This window comes from Rattus norvegicus, chromosome 9 (assembly GCF_021556685.1).
Source record: "Rattus norvegicus strain SHRSP/BbbUtx chromosome 9, alternate assembly SHRSP_T2T, whole genome shotgun sequence".
NCBI lineage: Eukaryota > Metazoa > Chordata > Mammalia > Rodentia > Muridae > Rattus > Rattus norvegicus.
In genome coordinates, this window is record NC_141542.1 from 68,228,477 (window position 1) to 68,252,978 (window position 24,502).

At 36.4% G+C, this 24,502-nt stretch overlaps 1 pseudogene across 1 annotated transcript in view; it reads left to right on the plus strand.

Annotated features, from left to right (window-relative positions):
• Nucleotides 1-8,471: 8,471 nt before the first annotated feature.
• The window catches only part of Nono-ps13 (non-POU domain containing, octamer-binding, pseudogene 13), a 204,821-nt pseudogene continuing 188,790 nt past the window's right edge, over nt 8,472-24,502 (plus strand). The window contains exon 1 of the transcript XR_015628963.1: nt 8,472-9,734. The product of XR_015628963.1 is annotated as a non-POU domain containing, octamer-binding, pseudogene 13, transcript variant X2 (transcript). The remainder of the gene's footprint in view (nt 9,735-24,502) is intronic.

A 24,502-nucleotide genomic window follows, 5' to 3' on the forward strand; every position in this document is an offset into this window, starting at 1 on the left:
TCAATTCTGCATAGAGTTAGAAAGAGCAATTTGCAAATTCATTTGGAATCACAAATATCTCAGGATAGCAAAAAATATTCTCAACAATATGAGAACTTTTGGTGGAATCACTGTCACTATTCTCAAGCAGTATTACAGAGCATTAATAATAAAAATTGCATGATATTGGTTCAGAGACAGGCAGGTAGATCAATGGAATGGAATTGAAAAAATGAACCCAGACACCTCTGGTCACTTGATCTTTGACAAAACTAAAACCATTTAGCAAAAACCAGCATTTTCAATAAATGTTGTTGTTTCAACTGGAGGTCATTATGTAGAAGATTGCAAATTGATCTATTCTTATCACCTTGTACAAACCTCAAGTCCAAATGGATCAAGGACCTTCACATTAAACCAGATACATTGACACTAAACAGACCACCAGTGGCTTATGCTTTATGATCAAAAATTGACAATTGGAACCTCATAAAATTGCAAAGCTCCTATAAGGTAAAGACACTGTCAATAGGACAAAATGGCAACCAACAGATTGGGAAAAGATCTTTAACAATCCTACTTCTGATATAGGACTAATATTCAATATATACAAATATCTCAAGAAGTTAGAGTCCAGAGAAACAAATTACAGTAGTAAAAAAAAATAGGGCATAGAGCTAAACAAAGAATTCTCTCCTGAGGAGTATCAAATGGCTGAGAAACACCTCAAGAAATGTTCAACATCCTTAGTCTTCATGGAAATGCAAATCAAAACATCCCTGAGATTTCACATCTCCCTTGTCATAATGACTCAGATCAAAAACTCAGGTGACAAAAGATGCTGTTGAGGATGTGGAGAAAGAAAACAGTCCTCCATTTTTGGTGGGATTGCAAGGTGGTATAACCACTGTGGAAATTTCATGGTTTCTCGGAAAATTGAACACTTTATGTTTCCTTTATGTTTTCACTTTATGTTTCCTGAAATATTTGGCTACCACTTCAAATATTTTATTCTAATGTTAAGTCACCAAAACACGTTTATGTTCAAGTTAAAACTGAATAAATATAACAGAACAATGTAATAAATAAATGGTCTTTTGGACCTCCTGAGGACCAAGATCATATCACTGCTAGACATATACCCAAAAGATGATCCAACATATAACAAGGACACATGTTCCACTATGTTTACACCAACCTTTTTTATAATAGCCAGAAACAGGAAAGAACCCAGATGCCCTTCAACAGAGGAATGGATACAGAAAACATGGTATATTTACACAACAGTGTACTGCTCAGCTTAGAAAAACGACTTCATGAAATTTTAGGCAAATGGATGGACTTAGAAAATATAATTCTCAGTGAGGCAACCCAGTCATAAAAGGACACACATGGTATGCAGTCACTCACAAGAGAATATTAGCCCCAAACCTCGGAATACACAAGATACAATTCATGGATCACACTAAGCTTAAGGAGAAAGAAGACTTAAACTTGGATTCTTCTGTCCTTCGAAGGTGGAACAAAATACTTACAGGAGGAAATATGGAGACTAAATGTGAAGGATAGACTGAAGGAAATGTCATCAAGAGCCTGCCTCACCTGGGAATCCATCTCATATACAGACACCAAACCCAGACACCACTGGGGATGCCAAGAAGTGCATGGTGACAGAAGCCGGTCTCCAGAGAGGCTCTGTGAGAGTGCACAAATACAGAGGTGGGTGTTCTCAGCCAACCATTGGACTGAGCATACGATCCCCAATGGAGGAGTTAGAAAAAGGACTGAAGTACCTGAAGGGGTTTGCAACCCATAGCAAGAACAACAATATCAACCAACCAGATTCTCCAGAGCTCCCAGGGATGAAACCACAGACCAAAGAGTATACATGGAGGACCCATGGCTCCAACTGCATATGTAGCAGAGGATGGCCTTGTTGGTCATCAGTGGGAAGAGAAGCCCTTGGTTCTGTGAAATCTGGATGCCCCAGTTTAGGTAAATGCCAGGGTGGGTAGGCAGGAGTGGATGGGTGAGTGGGGAAGCACCCTGATTACAGGGGGAAGGAAGATCGGAGAAGGTTTTTTCAGAGGGGCAACCTGGAATAGAGGTAATATTTAAAATGTAAATAAATAAAATATCCAATAAAAATGATAATGCAAAAACAACAACAGCAACAACAAAAACAAAAACAACAAAAAGAACTTCATGCTCTGTAGATGTGGGCCAATGTTATTGGTTTCATAATCCATTTAAATCACCTGTCCTCAACCTCAAGTAATTTTTATATTTGTCTTTTTATTATAGATCTTAACCAAATAAGAAATTTAAAATTTATGAATGAAATAACAAATAAACAAATAAACAAACAAAAATATAAGAAAAAACACTGCAACCATATGTTCTTCTGGGTTTTAATGCCTTGATGTTTTGATCAAGCTTTCTGAAATTAAAGTATTCAAATGCAAAATTTTAGGTAGTATTTTTTAGGGAGCAGAAGAATACCCAATCAATCTAGATATTTCTGTTATTTCTCTTATGTCAGAAACTATTTCAAATTTAATAAAAGTATTTTTATATAACCATGATCTGTCTCAGGAATGTTAAGTGAATAAATAAATAAAGGAAAAGAAAAACACACGATACTAGGTCAAAATGGTTAATGCATAATACACAAGTCTCTAACATAGATTATAAGTATAAAATATTTAGAGATCGACTGAAAGATTAGAATTTGAAAGTTAGGTTTTCACTTTATGTTTCCTGAAATATTTGGCTACCACTTCAAATATTTTATTCTAATGTTAAGTCACCAAAACACGTTTATGTCCAAATTAAAACTGAATAACTATAACAGAACAATATAATAAATAGATGGTCTTTTGGACATCCTGATTTTCTTAACTTTCCCTATTGGAGTTTAATAAAGATGGACTTGCTAGTCCCTGAGAAAAGTGTAAGTTTTTATATATTTTATTTACTTCAGTAAATTATTAAAAAGTTATAGCTTTGAATTGAAACATTTACCAATATTATTTTCTGAAAATTGATACATAATATAGAAACAGAAATGAATATTTTTAGCATTGTATTTCTTTCACATTATAGACTTCAGAGCAAATCTATAAACAATCTACCACCTACAAAAGTAAAGCTATGAAAAATTTTAACCATGTACATTCATTCCAACACATAACTCAGAATAGTAAGCATTTTATCTAATTATGATTTCTGATTATAGTCTATAAGGCAATATGTTAAGGAATACTTAATGAAGAGTTAAAATAGTGTTAATGGTTAATAATTAGACAGGTAGGATCTAATTATAGTGTGGGCTGAAAAAGCAGGGTAGATGAGGCAATATGGAAAGGATAACAAATCTGAAGGATTTTCAGAAATATATATGAAGTTCTATTCCTGTAGAATCTTTCTAAAATATATACATATATAGAAGCTTTTAAAATCAAGTTACCCTATAAGAAATGGGAAGATAAATACCCTATCTAGATACTCAGAACATTAAACACAAACTCTAGTATCAGCAATAAATTGCTTCTTTTCATGTTGTGAGCAGTGTAGTCCTATTGCCTTCTCAAAATTATAGACTACTGCCAGTACTGTGAGCAACCCTCCAAAATTTGAACAAAAGGTCTTATTGATGAAGAGCCAACACATTCAGAAAGTGAAGAAATCAAGTTAATCCTGACTGGATAATATTAACAGTACTAAGTAACTTCCATAATGCTGAGATATTTTATGAATTTTACCAGCCATGAGAAGTAATCTTCACCCAGCTATGATTCCATAGTTACATACTGACTGGACTGACAATGCCGGGCTATCGGTATAATAGTGTTGGTAACGCTGTGGAAGTCAACAAACACTTTTGGACTAGAACTAAGTTCTGCAATATGAGATGGTTCAAATACCTGGTACTATTATTGAGGTCAAGATTATGTGAAAAAGTTGATCATAGGCCCTTGTGGAAATCAAAATTCTGTTAACCTGCTAGATCAACATTATATTAAATTGACTCCTAACAATTCTATTCTAATAAATCATTCCATCTTTCAACCCTCATCAGAGAAGTTTCTCTCTGTAGTTAAGGCAAAGAAAGTTTGAAATAGTCAATCTGATGAAATTAAATGACTTGAGAAATATTCAGTCGTAAACGAGTCATACACTTTAAATTGTACTCACCACCCAAAGACCAGGGATCTATGAAGATAAGAAGCAGGGTAGAAATATTGTAGAAAAGAGAAGTGATCAATTGTTACCACTCTAGGAGGAGTGGGATCTGGGTGATTAGAGGATAAACTTGAAGCTGACTAAACCTTAGTCAGAACATCAAACAATTTACACTCTATAGGTTAGTAAGAATCACATGAGTAAAGTCTGCAACCACAAGGAGAAGCTGGCACATGGCTGACAAGGTGTATTTGGCAGACAAAGTGCATACATACATATACATATACATACACATACACATACACATACACATACACATACACATACACATACACATACACATACACATACACATACACATACACATACACATACACATACATATACATATATACATATGCATATGCATATATATATATATATATATAGTGGTGCATTCAATAAAAACTGCAAACGGTTATGAGTAGCCTGAAGTAAATGCATACCAATTGACTATATACCGAGGAATAACACAAAGCACAGCACATTCTAAGAAGTATTTTTGGTTCTTTGTTTGTTTCTTTTGGCTTAGGGGTTTTGTTTTGCTTTTTTGTGGTTTTTGCTTGTTTGTTTTGTTTTCTTGAACATAGAATTTTATTGATTCTCAGGAAATTTCACATCATGTACCCCAATCACACTCACCTCCCACTCCTTCCATATCTGTCCCCAACCTTTTGTCCTCCCTCCCTCCAACAAATAAAAAAGGGAAAATAAAACCAAGAATTAAAAAAAAAATAAAAAGAAAACCCTCCAATTTGTGTTATCTATATACTCACTGGAGAATGGTCAAACTGTCAGTGCCCAGCCCCTTAAATAGAACTAACTCCTTCCCCTCCTTCACCTCTACAAGAATCCATCAATTGTGGAGAGCAATAATTCAGCATTCCATCCCACTGTGGTGGCTTGCTGTCTAAGGCTGTTCTTTTTTGGGGTATAGGGGAGGCTGTCACAGAAGCCTTTCAGGTGCCTGCTATCAAATGAATATCTGAAGTTATCCATATCACAGAAAGATAGCTTCCTGGATCTTCACAGTCAGCAGGAGCACAGATCATGGGCCTCTACATGGTCCCTGGTGACAGCACAGATTATGAATACAGTCCATGAAGATAGTTTCAGCGCAACCACAAACCCAGACAATGTCCTCAGAGGCAGCATGAAAAGGGCATCTACATGAATAATATGGCCCTGGGCAGCAGCATGGCCCACAGGCATCAACATGGGTTCAGGAAGCAGCACAGGCCATAGACATGTTCATGATCTTCATTGGAAGCATGGGCCATGAACATCAACACAGACCCTAGCTGCAGTAACAACAAGAACCCAAACACGGCCCTCAGTGGCAGCACAGACCTAGAAATCACCAGGAACTTAGATGGCAGCACAGATCTCTCTGTCTCTCTGTCTCTCTGTCTCTGTCTGTCTGTCTGTCTGTCTCTCTCTCTCTCTCTCACACACACACACACATACACAAACACACACACACACAATCTCCATTACACAATCACATAAATATGGCACCCAGAAGCTACAACACAGAGCATCAATAAGGACAAGGCCTGGGAGCACAAGTGTGGGCCTGGCCTCAATTCTATATATTGAAAAGACTTGGGGGTTGGGGATTTAGCTCAGTGGTAGAGCGCTTGCCTAGCAAGCACAAGGTCCTGGGTTCAGTCCCCAGCTCCGAAAAAGAAAGAAAGAAAGAAAGAAAGAAAGAAAGAAAGAAAGAAAGAAAGAAAGAAAGAAAGAAAAGACTGAGGTCACAAGATTCTTATCTTATTTCCTTGGATTTTCCTCAAAAATACTCAGAGTTCTCCTTCCATGACTTCATTCTCAGACCACATTTGACAGTGGATAACTTCAAGGAAAAGGAAACACTTTTTCTAGAGCCAACATCTCAATAGCAGAATTCAGCAATAGTGACAACAGACCTGCACAGGACTAAAGTAAACAAAATCTCAGCACAGACTTCTAAATGTGAAGAAGAAATCCCACCACTGACTGAAAAGCTATTAATATTTGATAGTAATTGGGAAAATAAAAATCAATTAAAACTTCCATGTCCCATTCCCAATAGTAGTAGAGCAACGCAAATGGACTCAATTGGAAGGGGCATGGGGGAGAGAAGAGGAGGAAAACTTAAAATTGGTGGGTAGGTAGGAAGGTGAGGGTGCAGACAGTGGCTGTGGTAGAAATTTTAGGAGAGAATACATATGATTGTTGTATGAAATTCTCAAAGAATTACAGAAATATTATTTCATAAATGTATATTATCAACCAATGAAAATCAGAAAAAACTTCAATTTTCTTAGCATGTGATATGTATTTCATTTTTAGGAACTACAACTTTAAATTATTTAAATAGTTATTTAAACTACTTTTGAAAATCACTTCCATATCTTCAGAAGTAGTGCCATCACTTGTTTCTCTTGTGCTTTGTGAACGTATATTATATGCACTTTGTATTTCAAAATCAACAAATTCATACCACCCAAATTAATAGTTACAATTAAGTTCAAATTATTAAAATCGTATTCATTATCACATTCAATGCTTTGTTTGACCTGTTCCTCAATTGCTTTTCTTATACAGGAAAAATTAAAAGGTCTAAAGTTTGCTTGTAGAATTATTGTATTCGCTATTTTAATTGGTTTCCAAAATTATATCAATAAAAATTTAAGTAAGCCAGACACCATTGGCTTTTTTAAAAAAGTAAGACTTTCTTGGGGAAAGGATTAAATTAAAGGTACATTGGTAGCCTAGAGACATAGTCTACTTCCCAGAGAGTCTAAGAGCACAAAAAATAAGCCTGTCTTAAACACACTTAGTGTGGTTTATTTCTGGTGGGTTTCTGCTTACAGGATATGTGAGTAAGCAAATTCTTTAATGTCTTTATGTAGGGTAAGCCCATCTGTACAAAAAGGAAAAAGAGAGAACAATAAAAGGAAGAAAAAAGGAGGAAGAGGAAGAAGCACAAACATCATAAAACAGAAAAATGAGACCCTAATGTAAGACACTTAGTCTTATTAGTAATTTCAAATATGTGATAGCTCTTATTCTTTGGAACTTAGAGTAGGCTCCATAACAACTTTCCCCTTAGATGGCTCACAGGCTTCATGGGGGCAGCTAGCAAGAGCAGCATGGCTCACACAGATCACACTGTTATTCAGGGGCCACATGGTAGATGATTTCTCAGGACTGTTGGCAGAATGGATTCTTGTTCTTCTCTGTGGCCTAGTATAGAAACCCAGGCATATGGTTCTAATTGGAGGCTGCCATGACACCATCTTGTGATCTGCAATATTGTCCAGAAGTGACACAACCACACTTATTATTGCTTCAAAGATAATTCTCCAGTAGAGCGATTGAAACTGTAACAAAGTTTTATGTGTAACTATGCTTGCACATTTATATTTATCACGTAGGTTAATTTTCATGTCATGCATTAAAGCAACAAAATACCAATATATGTTCATAATTTTTATTTATAATTATTTTATTTGTCACCTGTTTTTTCAGTGTCTAGTATAAAATATATTTGAGGATGAATGGCAAGTTTGAGCTGACTTTAGCAAATTTTCACATTATAGACATTCAATTATACACACACACACACACACACACACACATACACACACAGTCTCAAGCTGTAGAAAAATAGTTGTTATGAAGAGAAAGGAAGAAATAGAAAATAAGGACCTCTGACAAATTATATGAGATTTGTAGATTTTTCCACTTTCTAAAAACCAAACAACTTTGAACAAATTAATACAATTTTAATTTTGATTCTTGTCACTTTCATATTGTCCTGGCTTGTTTTGACACAAGCTGAAGGCAGCTTTGAGGAAAGAACCTTAACTGAGAAAAACATATCTATAAGATCAGACTGTGGGAAAACCTGTTGGGCATTTTAATTAAGTAGTGATCGTTGTGTGAGGTCCCAGTCATTGTGGATGGGTATCTTCATAGGCTGGTGGTCCTGGATTCTCTTTAAAAAGCAGGCTGAATTGCCCTTACTCTGAGTAAAGAACTCTGGGTAAGGGAAGTCAAGGATAGAGAGCGCTGGGAAGCAGACACTTTGTTGTATTCAAATCGAAGTCAAGGGTGGAAAAATGCAGAGTAATAAAACATTTAATTTGGAGAAGCAGAATTATACTCCAAGAAAGCACCATCCACATCACCACCAGCAGCGCCATAACCATTGTCGTTATCATCATCGTCATTGTCGTCATCGTCATCATCATCATTGTCATCGTCATCATCATCATCATTGGCGGTGGCGGTGGTGGTGGCGGAGGTGGCAGCGGCAGCAGCAGCAGCCACCCCCACCAATATCTGGAAATCAACAGCAGGCCAGCAGCCAGAATGAAAGCTCAATTATTGTCCTGAAGAATTTTAGGAAACCAGGAGAGAAGACCTTTATCCAGTGTAGCCGTCTCTTTTTGTGCAATCTTTCCCCTGACATCACTGAGGAGGAAACTTTTTGAGAAATATGGAAAAACAGGTGAAGTTTCCGTTCATAACGATAAAGACTTCGGCTTTATTCACTTGCAAACACGAACCCTAGCAGAAATTGCCAAAATGGGAGTAGACAATATGCCACTTTGTGGAAAGCAGCTGCAAGTGTGATTTGCCTGTCACAGTATATCCCTTACGGTCTATAACCTCCTTCAGTATCTGTCCAACTAACTGCTGGAAAGGCCTTTTCTGTGTTTGGCCAGGAGGAGAGGCCTCTAGTCATTGTTGATGACAGTGGAAAGCCCTTAGGCAAACACATTGTCCTGTTCTCAGGGAAGCCAGATTCTCTGAAAGCGCTGGACAGATGCAGTGAAATCTCCTTGCTAACCACACTTCCTTGAGCTGTGACTGTGAAGTATATGATGAAGAGGGACTTCTAGAAAAACTGTTTATTAAAATCCAGCAACTTCACAGAAAGAATAGACACTGAGATTTGCATACTCAGTACGAGTATGACACGTGCGCCAAGGCACTCATAGGGATGGAAAAGCAACAACAGGATCAAGTGGACAGAAGCATCAAGGAGGCTTGTGAGAAGCTGGAAATGGAGATGGCAGCAGCACACCTTGAGCGCCAAGTTATGATAATTAGACAGGATTTGATGAGACGTCAAGAAGAGCTTCGGAGAATGGAGTGGTTGCATAACCGAAAGTTTCAGAAACAAAAACAGTTAGAACTCAGGCAAGAAGAGGAATGCAAGTGCCATAAGGAAGTGACACCAGCAGGATTCAAGGGGACATTCCATAATGCAAAAGGACAAGAGATAAGGATGGACCATATAGCAATGGTTGGTGCTATGGGCATAAACAATAGAGGAGCCATGCCCCCTGTTCCTGTGCCAATTGGTACTCCAAGATCTGCCATCATGATACCGTATGGAACCCTGGGACTGACCCCACCAACATATGAAAGTTTCAGTCAACCTGCCACAGTGGAAGGAACTGGAACAATTGGAGGACCTCCTCCTACGTTCAACCGTCCAGCTTCGAGCAGAATTTGCTCCAGTTAATCTCCAGGTATATTAGATATAAAGTTGCAGTGTGTAGTTTCCCACTGTCCTTAATAGGAGGGCCCTTTTGGGACTAGCCAGCATTCTGCCCTGGAAAAGTATTATGGTTTCTTCCCAGTAGATAGGTTTTGCCTTCTTGTACTTCTAGAAAGTATGCTTGTAGGTAGCAGGCAAGGGACAGGTGGCATTGAACAAATCAAAGTCTGTGGTATAGTGCTTTATCAAGTCGGTCTTAGTACACTCCCGAAGTATATTGATCTTCCAGTGCCTAGAGAACCATAGGAAAATGGACTCAGAGATACATTAATCTTGCTCATTCCTTTTCCTTTCCTTTCTTTATCTTTCCTCACTCCCCTTTCTCTCTCTCTCTCTCTCTCTCTCTCTCTCTCTCTCTCTCTCTCTCTCTCTCTCATTTTAATTATTTTTTTCATCTATTCCCCTCAACCCCAAAGACATTGGCATATATACCACAAAACCTAAACATTCTACAATGACCTAGCACCATTCCTCCATACACACTCAGGTGAGAATTCAAATATTCACAGTTTACAGTATACATACAATCTCTTTATATCTAATATATAACCTATTCATGTCCTGAGGAATTCATTTTCTCTTAGAGGTTTTCATTTTAGTATATCTTAAAAAACTCTTGTGTTAACTTGCCTCCACCTTTTTCTCTGGTAAGGACTACACTTCTGCACCTCTGATGTTGCTGTTCACAGCTTCTCTTAATAGGCCCAGTACAACCTTAGGAACAGGGTTGCTGTGTCTTGAAGGTTTGACAGGAGCACTTAATCTTGCCTATCTTAGGTTGTGCGTACTTTATTGGTGTACTATGATTTGTTCCTGGTACCTACAATTTGAAATTTTTCTGTGAAATGGAACAGTAATGCAGCATCACCTTATTAAAACACACTCGATGCCTTCTCAAAAACAAAAACAAAACAAAAAGGCAGGTCGAACAAGTCATGAGAAGCAAACCAGTAAACAGAATACTTCCATGTCCTCTGTATGAGTTCATAGCTGGTCCATGCCTGATTGAGTTCTTGTCCTGATTTTCTCAGTGATGAATGAAAACCTAAAACAAACATAATACATTAATATAAATCTTACACATACGATTATGAATTAAAGGTTTTATAACTCCTAACAGAATTTATAGTCTCAAAGCAAAGCAATTTTTGAAATGACGTTTAAAATGTCTTAGCACTCAAAGGAAAGTGCTAATTACACTTAATGTGCCAGGAATTGTGTGCTTTCTTCTTATATTCACTGACAAAGATCAGTTAATAACTCACATATTATAGAGCAATTTTCAAGATTAAATTGTTTTCAATTGTGAAATGATGCTCATTATGAAGGCAGTCCAATACTGCGAAAGCAGACATATGTAAAGGTGTCTAATATATGATGCCTATATCTAATAGATGACAGAAAATAATTTCATCCTAGGTAGGATACCTATTTCTTTTTTTTTTTTCCACTGTTTTTTTTTTTTTATTAACTTGAGTATTTCTTATATACATTTCTTTTTTTTTTTTTTATTATTAACTTGAGTATTTCTTATATACATTTCGAGTGTTATTCCCTTTCCCGGTTTCCGGGCAAACATCCCCCTCCCCCCTCCCCTTCCTTATGGGTGTTCCCCTCCCAACCCTCCCCCCATTCCCGCCCTCCCCCCATAGACTAGTTCACTGTGGGTTCAGTCTTAGCAGGACCCAGGGCTTCCCCTTCCACTGGTGCTCTTACTAGGATATTCATTGCTACCTATGGGGTCAGAGTCCAGGGTCAGTCCATGTATAGTCTTTAGGTAGTGGCTTAGTCCCTGGAAGCTCTGGTTGCTTGGCATTGTTGTACTTTTGGGGTCTCGAGCCCCTTCAAGCTCTTCCAGTTCTTTCTCTGATTCCTTCAATAGGGGACCTATTTCTATAAGTTCAAAGATTATTGTTTTGAAATGTGTTGCAAAGTTCATGCTGTTTCACTTAGCTAAATTTCCATTAGAGATCCTACTTTAAAATATTCCTCTAACTTTCATTTAAGGGATTATCTTAGACCAATTGGAGTTCTCTTGAGTCAGCAACGTATGTGGTGGAATTTAGGCACCTAGTGAGCAAGTTGTACTGCTTTAATTGTACCGTAAATTAACACTTATAATCTTTTTGTATTGTCTCCCATGAGAAATTTTAGCTCCTGATTTGGCTACATCTAATTTGTCAGATTTTTGCTCTGTTTGCCAGAGTTGAGGTGCAAAGCTTATAACAAATGCATTTACATATCTCTCTACAGCATTTCATGCTTGATATTCAAAACACGCAGTATTATAACTTGTAATTACATCCCTGAGTACAGCAAAGGTCTAGGCATGAGCTAAATGTCACAATACATGACTATGAGGGCAGCCATCATGATTACAGCTGCCCTGCAATTGTTCTGTAGGAAACGTCACCTTCCTAATGTCCAACTGTGCCCATTACTTATCAGCAGTCATGCATTTTGTGTTATTTTCACACAGATCCATTTATTATTGTCCTAATCACCTTGTGCTGAACTAGATAGATCATCTACATTTGTGACCCCAGTGCTCTCTGGAGTTTTCCTCAGGGCCATTATAATTATTAATACAGCAGTTATAGTAACCAGGCCATTTTCATGACAGCCTATAATTCAAAAAACACATACTGAGAATCATTATACAAATCTTATCACAGATGTTTCAATAAAAAATACAAGGTATTTTAGTGACCTTTATTTTTTAAATTAATTAATTAATTAAAATGCTGCTCCCCCTCTTGGTACCCCCGTTAAATAGACCTCCCCCATCCTCCTACACTGGTGCATCAAGTCTCTGCAGATTAGGTGAATGCTCTGAGATATTTCATGGGTATTCTATATTTTATGGCTTTTATCCACTTATCTGTGAGTATATACAATGCATATCTTTTTGTGTCTGGGTTACCTCACTCAGGATATTTTCTAGTTCCATCCATTTGCCAGGAAAATTTGTGATGTCCTTGTTTTTAATAGCTAAATAGTAAACCATTGTGTGTGGGAGACACATTTCTGTAACTGTTGTTTGGCTGAGGGACAGCTGGGTTTTTTCCAGTTTGTAGCTATTACAAATAAGCTCCTATGAACGTAGGAGAGCACACGTCATTCTGGTATGGTGGAGAATCTTTTGGTTATATGCCTAAGAGCAGTATTATTGGGTCTTCAGGTAGAGCTATTTCCAATTTTCTGAGAAACTACCAGATTTGCTGAATTTGTTTCTTCAATGAAGCAAAATGATGCATTCTGATTCAATTTGATATCCTGTGTGTATTTATTACTGAATTGAGTCTATTGATGTTGCTCATTATTAGTGAAAAATCATTGGTAGTTCCTGTTACTTTAATGTTGGAGGTGTTACTGTGTGTGTTTATAATGATCTTCATTTTGTTTTGCAGTAAGATGATTAATTTCTTTTTTCTTTTCTTACTTTGCTTGTTTTGGAGTTTTCCTTTTAGTATAGTATCCTCTGTAGGGCTATATTTTTAGAAAGATATTGTTTACATTTGGTTTTGTCATGCAATATTGTTTCTCCAACTATGGTAACTCTCCAGGCTTTAAGAGTCTCTGTTGAGAAGTCAGGTGCAATAGTGGTATGTCTCTATTTGTATGTTACTTAGCCTTTTCCCATTGCAGCTTTAAAAATTCTTTCTTTACTCTGTACATTTAGTGTTTTGATTCATATTTGGCTAGAGGATTTTCTTTTCCAATCTATTTAATATTTGTAAGCTTCTTGTACATTTACAGCCATTCCTTACTTTAAGTTAGTAAGTTTTCTTCTATGATTTTTGCTGAAAATGTTTCTGGCTCTTTTTACTTGGAATCATCACCTTCTTCTATTTCCATTATTCTTAGGTTTAGTCTTTTCATAGTCTCCCTAATTTCCTGGATGTTTTCAATTAAGAACTTTTCAAATTTGGCATTTTCCTTGACTGGATTGAATTACCAATTTCTAGTATCATCTCTTCCATCTTAACTCATTTGTATTTAGTGATTCTTGTATCTGTTGTTCCTGTTCATTTTTGTAGTTTTTCCATCCCCAAGGTTGCCTCCACTTTTGTTTTCTTTATTTATTCTACCCCCATTTTTAGTTCTTGGACTATTTTATTCATTTGCCTCACTTTTTAATTGAATTTTCTTGTATTTTTAAGGGATTTATGTATTTTCTCTTTAAGTGCTTTTACCTTTTGATCATGTTTTCCTGTACTTCCTTAAGTGAATAATTTATATCCTCCTTAAGGCCTCTGTGGTGTTCAAAAACTGGGGTTTAAGATCACATTCCTTTCTTTATGTATCTTAATATTACCAGGACTTGCCCCAGTGGGACAGCTGGGCTCTGATGTTGCCATATTGCAATTGGGTTCTGTTGATTATGTTCTTAAGAGTCAATAGAGTCGCTGAGTTTAGGGAGCTTCACTGAAGTATTAACTCCATCACATTAACCAGAGGTTGTAGTGGTAATTTGTTAACTGCTTTGTATTCTGTTAGGTTGCATGTGAACACCACTCCAGAGATATCTGGATTTGCGAATCACACACACACACACACACACACACACACACACACACACACACACATTCCAGTTACTTTTAATATGCCTTGACTAGATTAATGGCTGGGTGTTTTTAATCCTTCATGCTGCTAGCAAACATTCCCCTGGGGTACTCCTGATTTAACATCTTTTCAAAACTATATTTTATCTCTACTACCCATAACACAATTGGGGAAGTGGCCCATGTGGCCATGTTCACTAATTCTCTCATGTGTGTATTTAGGACTTGTGTTTCTTCTTCGTGGCATGGCGATCTCTGCCTCAAAATATCTCCTGGTTCCTAGCCTGCGCAAATCTCCAAATTCTGACTCAGACTCTTAGCCATTGGCTCTTAGCTCTTTATTGATAGATCAAAATACAGTTGAGAAAAAAGACTGCTTTCTTATTTCAGAATTCAATGAAAGATATGTAAGACAAGAACTTCAAGTTTCTGAAGAAAGAAATCAAACATCTTAGAAGATGAAAAGAACCCCCATGCTCATGGATTGGCAGGATTAATATTTCAAAACTGGCCATTTTTCCCAAAACAATCTACAGATTCAATGTAAGATCCATAAAAATTCCAACTCGATTCTTCATAAAGATAGAGCAATTTGAAAATTCATTTGCAATAACAAAAACTCAGGATAGTGAAAACTATCCTCAACAATAAAAGAACTTATTGGGGAATCACCATCCCTGAACTCAAGCAGTATAACAGAGCAATAGTGATAACGTCTGTATGATATTGGTTCAGAGACAGGCAGGTAGATCAGTGGAATAAAATTAAAGACCCAGTAGTGACCTCACACACCTATGTTTACTTGATCTTTGACAAAGGAGCTAAAACCATCCAATGGAAAAAACATAGTGTTTTCAACAAATGGTACTGGTTGAAGTGGAAGTCAGCATGTAGAAAAATGAAAATTGATCCATTCTCATTACCCTGTAAAAAAACTTAAGTCCAAGTGGATCAAGGACCTCCATATCAAACCAAATACTCTCAAACTAATAGAAGAAAATGTAGGGAAGAGACTTGAATATATGGGCACTGGGAAAAATTTCCTGAACAAAATACCAATGGCTTAAGTTCTAAGATCAAGACTCAACAAATGATAACTCTTTTTTTTTTTTTGGTTCTTTTTTTCGGAGCTGGGGACCGAACCCAGGGCCTTGCGCTTCCTAGGCAAGCACTCTACCACTGAGCTAAATCCCCAACCCCAAATGATAACTCTTAAAACTGCAAAACTTCTGTAAGGCCAAGGACACTGTCATTAGGAGAAAATGACAACCAACTGATTAGGAAAAGATCTTTACCAATCCTACATACGATAGAGGGCTAATATCCAATATATACAAAGAACCCAAGAAGTTAGACTCCAGAGGTCCAAATAACTCTATTAAAAAATGAGGGGCAGAGTTAAACAATGAATTCTCAGCTGATGAATATTGAATTGTTGAGAAGTTTCTAAAGAAACATTCAATATCCTTAGTCATTAGGGAAATGTAAATAAAAACAACGCTAAGCTTCGACCTCACACAAGTCAGAATGGCTATGATCAAAAAGTCAGTTGACAACAGTTGCTAGCAACGATGTGGAGAAGGAGGAAGACTCTTCCATTGTTAGTGGGATTACAAATTGGCACAACAATTCTGGAAATCAGTCTGGAGATTTCTCAGAATATTGGACATTCCACTACCTGAAGACCCAGCCATACCTCTCCTGGGCATATACCCAAAAGATGCTCCAACATAAAACAAAGACAAATGCTCCACTATGTTCATAACATCTTTATTTATAATAGCTAGAAGCTGGGAAGAACCCAGATGCCCTTCAACAGAGGAATGGATACAGAAAATATGGGACATGCATACAATGGAGTACAACTGAGGTATCAAAAACAATGACTTCATGAAATTCATAGGTATATGTATTAACTAGCAAACATCATCCTGAGTGAGGTAACCCAACAACAAAAAACACTCATGGTATGCATTCACCGATTAGTGGATATCAGCCAAAAGCTCGAATTTCTGAAGATATAAACCATAAACCACATGAAGCTCAAAAAGAAGGATGACCAAAGTGCAGATGGTTCAGTCCTTCTGAAAAGGGGAAACAAAAATATTCATAGGAGGGATATGGAAACAAAGTTTTCCACCGAGACTGAAGGAATGGCCATTTAGACCTTGCCCCACCTGGGGAAATAGCCTCATATAGCTGTATCCTCAGAGGTCAGCCAGAGCATGACGAATACAGAGGCAAATGCTAGCAGCAAACTATTGGACTGAGAACGGGGTCTCTGTTGGAAGAATTAGAGCAAGGATTTGAGGAACTGAAGGTGTTTGTAACCCTAAGAATAATAATACCAACCAACCAACACCCCAAGGGACTAGCCTCTAGCCAGAGACTACACATGGACAGACCCATGGCTACAGATGCACATGTAGCAGAGGATGGTCTTTTTGGCACCAATGGGAGGAGAAGCCCTTTGTCCTGTCAAGGTTGAACCCCACCCCCAGTGTAGGTGAATGTTAGGGCATGGAGGCATGAAGGGGGTGGTTGGATGGGAGTATACCCTCATAGAAGTAAGGGGGGCAATGGGTTATGCACAGGAAACTGGGAAAGGTAATAACATTTGAAATGTAAATTAAAACTATCCAATTAAAAAAGAAATATACATTTTTGTTGTTTCAAACCATTATGTGTGTTTGTAATTTAAAAATAATAAAAAACTAACACAATGTGCTTTGTTCCTTGGAGCTCCCTGTCTTTCATCATAAACTCCCTGTCTTTCTTCATAGCACATTCTCATGTATGCTTCTCACTTTGGGCCAATATATTATTCTTATCAATGGGAAAACTAAAAGTATTCCTAGAAATTCTCATTGGTCACCACAATGATTTTGTTATATTTTTGAAATAAACAGGGACATAATAGTTTGTCTTTAATTCTGAGAATTACATGGCGACAAATTATCTATGGACCAGGTTCTCACTATGCTTCTCTTTTTCTATCAACATATAACAGGAAAACTTGTGGTTTCATAAATCAGAGCTGAATAAAGATTTAAGGTAGTAGGGTTAGCTGCAAGAATTGCCTGTTAATATTATTTACTTAAGTACTCTGCACATGGCCTAGAAATAGTCTGGATAAGCCATTGCCAAAATTTAATAGAGTGTTTCAGAACTTTTATTTGGTGATTTAAAACCATCAAGCTCATTATTGTTAACATCTACCATATGAATAACTAATATCGCATGACTAGATCTTCCTGTTTACAAAATAGTCTTCTAAGAAACATTTCTCAATGTCTTGTTCTGTCAATGGAACTTTTCATGAGCTGTCAACTGGTATCTTTGTATAGAACCAACTATAAAGCCAGTCTGGCTTGAATGGTAAAATCAATGTATGGGTGAGTTCTGACCTGCAAAAGCCTGTTCTCATCTAGCATTGCTAAACTTGCAATTCATCTGTGGAAGCAAAGAGTTCAATAGTCATTTTCACTAAACAGTTTTTACATGCTACTTCCAAAATCAAATAGTTCTGTCAAATTTTCAGCCATTATTTATATTAGAATGAAGAAACTGATATTATGAATTAATGAATTTCAACAATGTTATGAAGTTGAAGGCCTTTTAATCTCTCTAAATTTATGTCACAGATTTTGCAACTCATTCCTTTTTCTAGGACATCCAAACCTGTCTGCATTTATCTTTACAATAGTTTGGCTTAAAATAATGTCATCACTACAGTGATTCAGAGTAATGTTTGCAAATGTTTGCAGAATGTCAAGTCAATCAAGGTCCCTTTGGACCACACAGTAATAGAGCAAAATTAACATAGCCCTAGAGTAAACTGTGAGGTTAAACTGTATCTTCCCAATATGAATGCAAACTGTTTTGGTCACCCTTGCTGATGAGGATTGATATAATATATTCCACACATCCAGAGCCACATAACAAGTGCCAGAATTTGCAATCCATGGTTCAGTACACACAACTATCAGAATATGCAATTGCAAATATCATCTTATTACATTTTGAGAAGCCAACTGTCATTAACCATTCTTTTTTGTTTGTTTTCTGATCATTTGTTTTGTTTTATGAAACAGAATTTTTTAGTAGGCATGCCTTTAGTTGATCTCATTCTTTAGGTCAGGCTGGCCTTGAACTTAAAACAATATACCTGTCTCGGGTAAACCATTATCTAGTCTAACCAGAGGGCACAGAGAGTGTATCCAAATTTAAAACATCAGAAACAAAAGGAAGACAAAACAACAGAATCTGAGGAAATTCAAAAAATCACTCAGCTCCTACTACAAAAGCCTATATTCAACAAAACTGGAAAATCTGGAGGAAATGGACAATTTTCTAGACAAATACCATGTACTGAAGTTAAATCAGGATCAGATAAACCATCTAACCAACGCTGAGCTCTTAAAGAAATTGAAGCACTTATTAAAAGTCTCCTAACAAAAAGAGCCCAGGAAAAGATGGGTTTAGTGAAGAATTCTATCAGACCTCCATAGAATACCTCATACCAATACTGTGCAAACTATTCCACAAAGTAGAAACAGAGGGAAACTACCCAATTCCTTCTATGAAACCACAATTACACCTACACCTAAACTACACAAAGAACAAATAAAGAAACAGAATTTCAGAATAATTTCCCATATGAATATCAACACAAAAATACATGATAAAATTCTTACAAACCAAATCCAAGAACATATCAAAAGGATCATCCATCAGGATCAAGTAGGCTTTATCCCAGATATGCAGGGATGGTTCAATATACAGAAATCTATCATCATAATCCACTGTGTAAACAAACTCAAAGAAAAAAAAACAAGATAATTTCTTTAGATACTGAGAAACATTTGACAAAATTCAATACCACTTCATTATAAAAGTCCTGGAAATATCAGGAATTCAAGGCTCATACCTCAACATAGTAAAAACAATATACAACAAACAAATAGCCAACATTAAACTAAATAGAGAGAAATATGAATCAATCCTACTAAAATCAGGGACTAGACAATGCTGATCACTCTCTCCCTACTTATTCAATATAGTTCTAGATGTCCTAGCCAGAGCAATCAGACAACGAAAGGAGGTCAAAGCACAAAAATTGGAAAGAAAGAAAGAAAAATATCACTATTTGCAGATGATGTGATAGTACACTTAGGTGACCCCAAAAGTTCCTCCAGATAACTTTTAAGCTTGATAAACAACTTCAGCAAAGAGTCTAGGTATACATTTAAGTCAAACAAATCAGTAGCCTTCCTTTACTCAAAGGATACACAGGCTGGGAAGAAATTAGGAAAAGGACACCCTTTATAATAGTCATAAATAACGAAAAATCCCTTGGTGAGATGCTAAGCAAGAAAGTGAAAGATCTGTATGATAAGAATTTCAAGTCTCTGAAGGAAGAAATTGAAGAAAATCTCAAAAAAAATGGAAAGACCTCCTATGCTTATGGATTGGCAGGATTAATATAGTAAAAATGGCCATTTTGCCAAAAGCAATCTACAGATTCAATGCAACACCCATCAAAATTCCAACTCAATTCTTCATAGAGTTAGAAAAAGCAATTTGCAAATTCATTTGCAATAAGAAAAAACTCAGGATAGCAAGAATTCTCCTCAACAATAAAAGAAATTCTGGGGAAATCACCATCACTGACCTCAAGTAGTATTACAAAGCAATAGCGATAAAAACTGTATGGTATTGGTTCAGAGAGAGGCAGATAGATTAGTGGAATAGAATTGAAGATCAAGAAATGACCCCACACACATGTGCTCACTTGATCTTTGACAAAGGAACTAAAATCATCCAATGAGAAAAAGATATCATTTTCAACAAATGGTTCTGGTTCAACTGGAAGTCAGAATGTAGAAGAATACAAATCTATCCATTCTTATCACTCTGTACAAATCTTAAGTCCAAATGGACCAAGGACCTTCACATCAAAACAGATACACTCAAAAAAAAGTGGGGAAGAGTCTCGATCACATGGGCATTGGGGAAAGTTTTCTGAACAGAACAACAATGGCTTATGCTCTAAGAGCAAGAGTCGACAAAGGGGACCTCATAAAACTGCAAAGTATCTGTAAAGCAAAGGACACTGTCATTAGGACAAAATGGCAACCCATAGATTGGGAAAAGATTACCAATCCTACATATGATAAAGAACTGATATCCAATATATATAAAAAACTCAAGAAGGTAGAATCCAGAGAGCCAAATAACCTAGTTAAAAATGGGGTACAGAGCTAAACAAAGAATTCTCAACTGAGGAACATCGAGTGGCTGAGAATTACCAAAGGAATGTTCAGCATCCTTAGTTATCAGGGAAATGCAAATTGAAACAATTCTGAGATTCCACCTCACACCCATCAGAATGGCTATAATCAAAAACTCAGTTGACAACAGTTGCTAGCAACGATGTGGAAAAAGAGAAAGAGTCCTCCATTGTTGGTAGGACTGCAAACTGGCACGACAACTCTGGAAATCAGTCTGGAGTTTCCTCAGAAAATTGGACATTCCACTACCTGAGGACCCAGCCATACCTGTCCTTGGCATATACCCAAAAGATGTTCCAACATAAAACAAAGATACATGCTCCACTATATTCATAGAAGTCTTATTTGTAATGGCCAGAACCTAGAAAGAACCCAGATGCCCTTCAACAAAAATGGATATAGAAAATATTGCACATTTACACAATGGAGTTCTACTCAGCTGTCAAAAACAATGACTTCATGAAATTCGTAGGCAAATGGATAGAACTAGAAAATATCATCCTGAGTGAGGTAATCCAATCACATAAAAACACATATGGTATGCATTCACTGATTAGTAGATATTAGCCCCAAAACTTGAACTACCCAAGATACAATTCACAACCACATGAAGCTCAAAAAGAAGGACTAACAAAGTGCAGATGCTTTACTTCTATTTAAAAGGGGGGAGAAAAATATTCACAGGAGGTGATACGGAGGCAATGTCTGCAGCAGTGACTGAATGAATGGCCATTCATAGCCTCCACATGATGGGTTTGTGTGTGTGTGTTTGTGTGAGTGTGTGTGTGTGTGTGTGTGTATATATATATATATATATATATATATATATATATATATATATATACACACATCCACAAAAACTAGAAAAGAGTGATGAAGCTAAGAAGTACATGTTGACAGGAGCCAGATATAGCTGTCTCCTGGGAGGCACAGCCAGTATATGGCAAATACAGAGGCAAATGCTAGAAGCAAACCATTGAGCTTAGAATGGGGTCCTGATGGAGGAATTACAAAAATGATTGATAGAGCTGAAGGTGCTTGCAACCCCATAAGAATAAACAATGCAAACCCACGAGAGCTTCCAGGGACTTAAAAAAAATAAATTAAATTTTAAAAAAAGTAGTTCTCAGCCACAAGCCAGGTCATTCTCCTATCTAACTTACTTTCTGCCGGATTCCTGCTTGTGAACTGAAGGAATTCTGACTGAGGTCCACTGTGCTTATGAGGTACAATTATTTCTGGAACCTCAGACAATACCTAGTCCTATTTCTAGTTTAAACTAATTTATGATGATAGGAAGTAGATGAAGATTGGGTACCTTAAAAGCTTTGTCTTTACCTCACTTCCAAAGTGGCTTTCTAGCTATATACCAGCAATTTTTGCAAATGCTCTGTAAGAGATCTGAGATTTTATTGTTGTTGTCATTCTCTACACAACAGTGCTGGAAATTCTTGAGCATTCCCTTTTCCTATGTTTTCAATGGCTATTTGCATGTGATATCTGAGAAATCAGTGAAAAACATTTACATATTTCTATTTCATTTTATACTTCCTCAGTAGTAAATACTGTCGTTTTTACTCATTTAATTGTGGGTTTCAAAAATAGCTCAGATATAGATACTGGGTAGTTGATTCCCTAATTTGTGGTTAATATCTACCTCATGTCCATCATTTGTCATTTTTTTTAGTCAGTGAAATTTGTTTCCACAGATAACGTATCGGATTTTCATGAGTATTTTCATAGACACGGGAAATAGAATATGGAGTATACTTTTTATTACATAAATACCTTTAAATACCTTGAATATTTTTATGTTATTTTCTAAAATATCCCAGATTTGCTAAATCAAAATGATTATTTTGAGGCAATAACAACACAAACTCCAGGAACCTTCCTTTTTACATACTGACCTTAGTTTGGGACTCTATTTGCTAGTGAAGCTTGCCAGAAGATCCTTCTGACCTGATAGAATATGTTGGAAGAAAGTCAGAGGGTCGAGAAAGTATAACAAAAGGGAAACAGGTTGTATTTTGTTGGATGACAGGGCAGTTATGTTAAATTTCATGTATGTTTACTAATCATAATAGAACCTTTCTCTAGTTAAATAATATTAATGTCAAAACTAAGTATAGAAATGAATTAAAAACCCTCTATATAAAGTAATCACACCATGGTAAAGTTAGGGAAGTATAATAGCAGTAAACAATAACACTTATGTACTGACTGAAAAGCAGTCAACATGATTCAGCATGATCAACAATAAACACCTCAATCTTATTTAATGTTACATGTGCTCCCTTGAAGATGATAGAGTATCCATTTAACTAATTATAAAATTATGACAAATATGGTTTAATAAAATAGATTTGGTTGTCAGCATGCAAATACAAAGGTATTCTTAAAATTTGAATAAAAGAACTGTAGTTATTCTCCTAAGATATAGGGGTATAGTTGAATAGTAATATATTATTTGGTTGGTTCATGAACAGAGGAAAGAGAAAAGGGAAAAGTAGATAATAAACATAACGTAGATGCAATAAGGAAAAGGCAAAATTCAAACTATTTTAGTCAAAAAATAAAGATGATGGCAATTATGAAATAATCTTAAAAACTTTTATTTTTTACAGTCAATATTGTGTAGGTCAACTTCCTTTTCTCAGATTAGGGAGCTGTTACCTGCAAAAGCTCCTACATAATCAGCTAAAAAGAGCACCTTGAATTCCTTCTTTGAAACATCTTCAATTCAGAGATTGCTGTGTTCGTTTTTCATATAGATTCTGTTTATGAATGTACCTGACAGATAGCCTGAGCCTGGTTAACTGGGTGGCATATGAGCTATGGTTTTTCCTATAAATATTCAAAACCAGTAAGTTTAAAAGTTCCATTCCTCTTTTCCAATGGAAACCCAAAGTAGTGGCTGGTAGACTCATGCCACATATCTTACTTGCCATATATCTTACTTGAATTTAAGAAAATTTCTAGTAGAAGTTTGAAATCTCTTCTGTTCTTAACCACATTCATACATGCAACAAATTGCCAAGTGCAACTGTGTCCATGCTAAACGATATTTTTTAAATCATTCTATCCATTCAAATAACTTTCCCTAAAATGCAGTTTATAATATTCTATTAATTTAAAGATTGCTTATCTCCTTAATGACATGTTAGTCCTCACCAAAATGTAAATGATTTTAAAAGAACAGTCACTTCTAGTCTTCTGGAATGCAATCTGGCTATTATAAATGATCTCAATTAGTGACAAATGATGGAAGAAATGACAACATAATTAAGTAGCTCATTCGACAGTGACAATGCCTAATTTTTGTAATATTTTCTTTTACTCTAAACAACCAGTTATATTATTATCTGTGAAATAGTCCTAGAAAGACAGATAAGGGGCACAGTTCTGTGGTGACTCCTGTGCAAACCTGAGGTCACAGAGACAGAGATAGTCCTAAACATCAACCATAACAACATGCAACCTCATTTTGGCACGTTTTCACTCAGAATGTATCATTTTCGCTTCAAATTTCTAGTAATTTTTCTTACTTTTTGTAGTGCTGGAAAGATAGTTAACTTTTTATGAATATTCATTGCTCTTGCAAAGAATTAGTTTGAACCCCATCACCTTTATCATATTTCTCACAAACACATATACCTCTAGTCCCAGGGGATTCACAATGAGAGAGAGAGAGAGAGAGAGAGAGAGAGAGAGAGAGAGAGAGAGAGAGAGAGAGAGAGAATGTGTGTGTGTGTGTGAGATTGAAAATATCAAAATAAATCAATTTTTAAAGGAAAGAAAAAGAAAATGTTCTCTTATGATGCTGTCCTTGACCTACACATATACATCTTCATTCAAGAAGAAAATATATCACCTTTAGT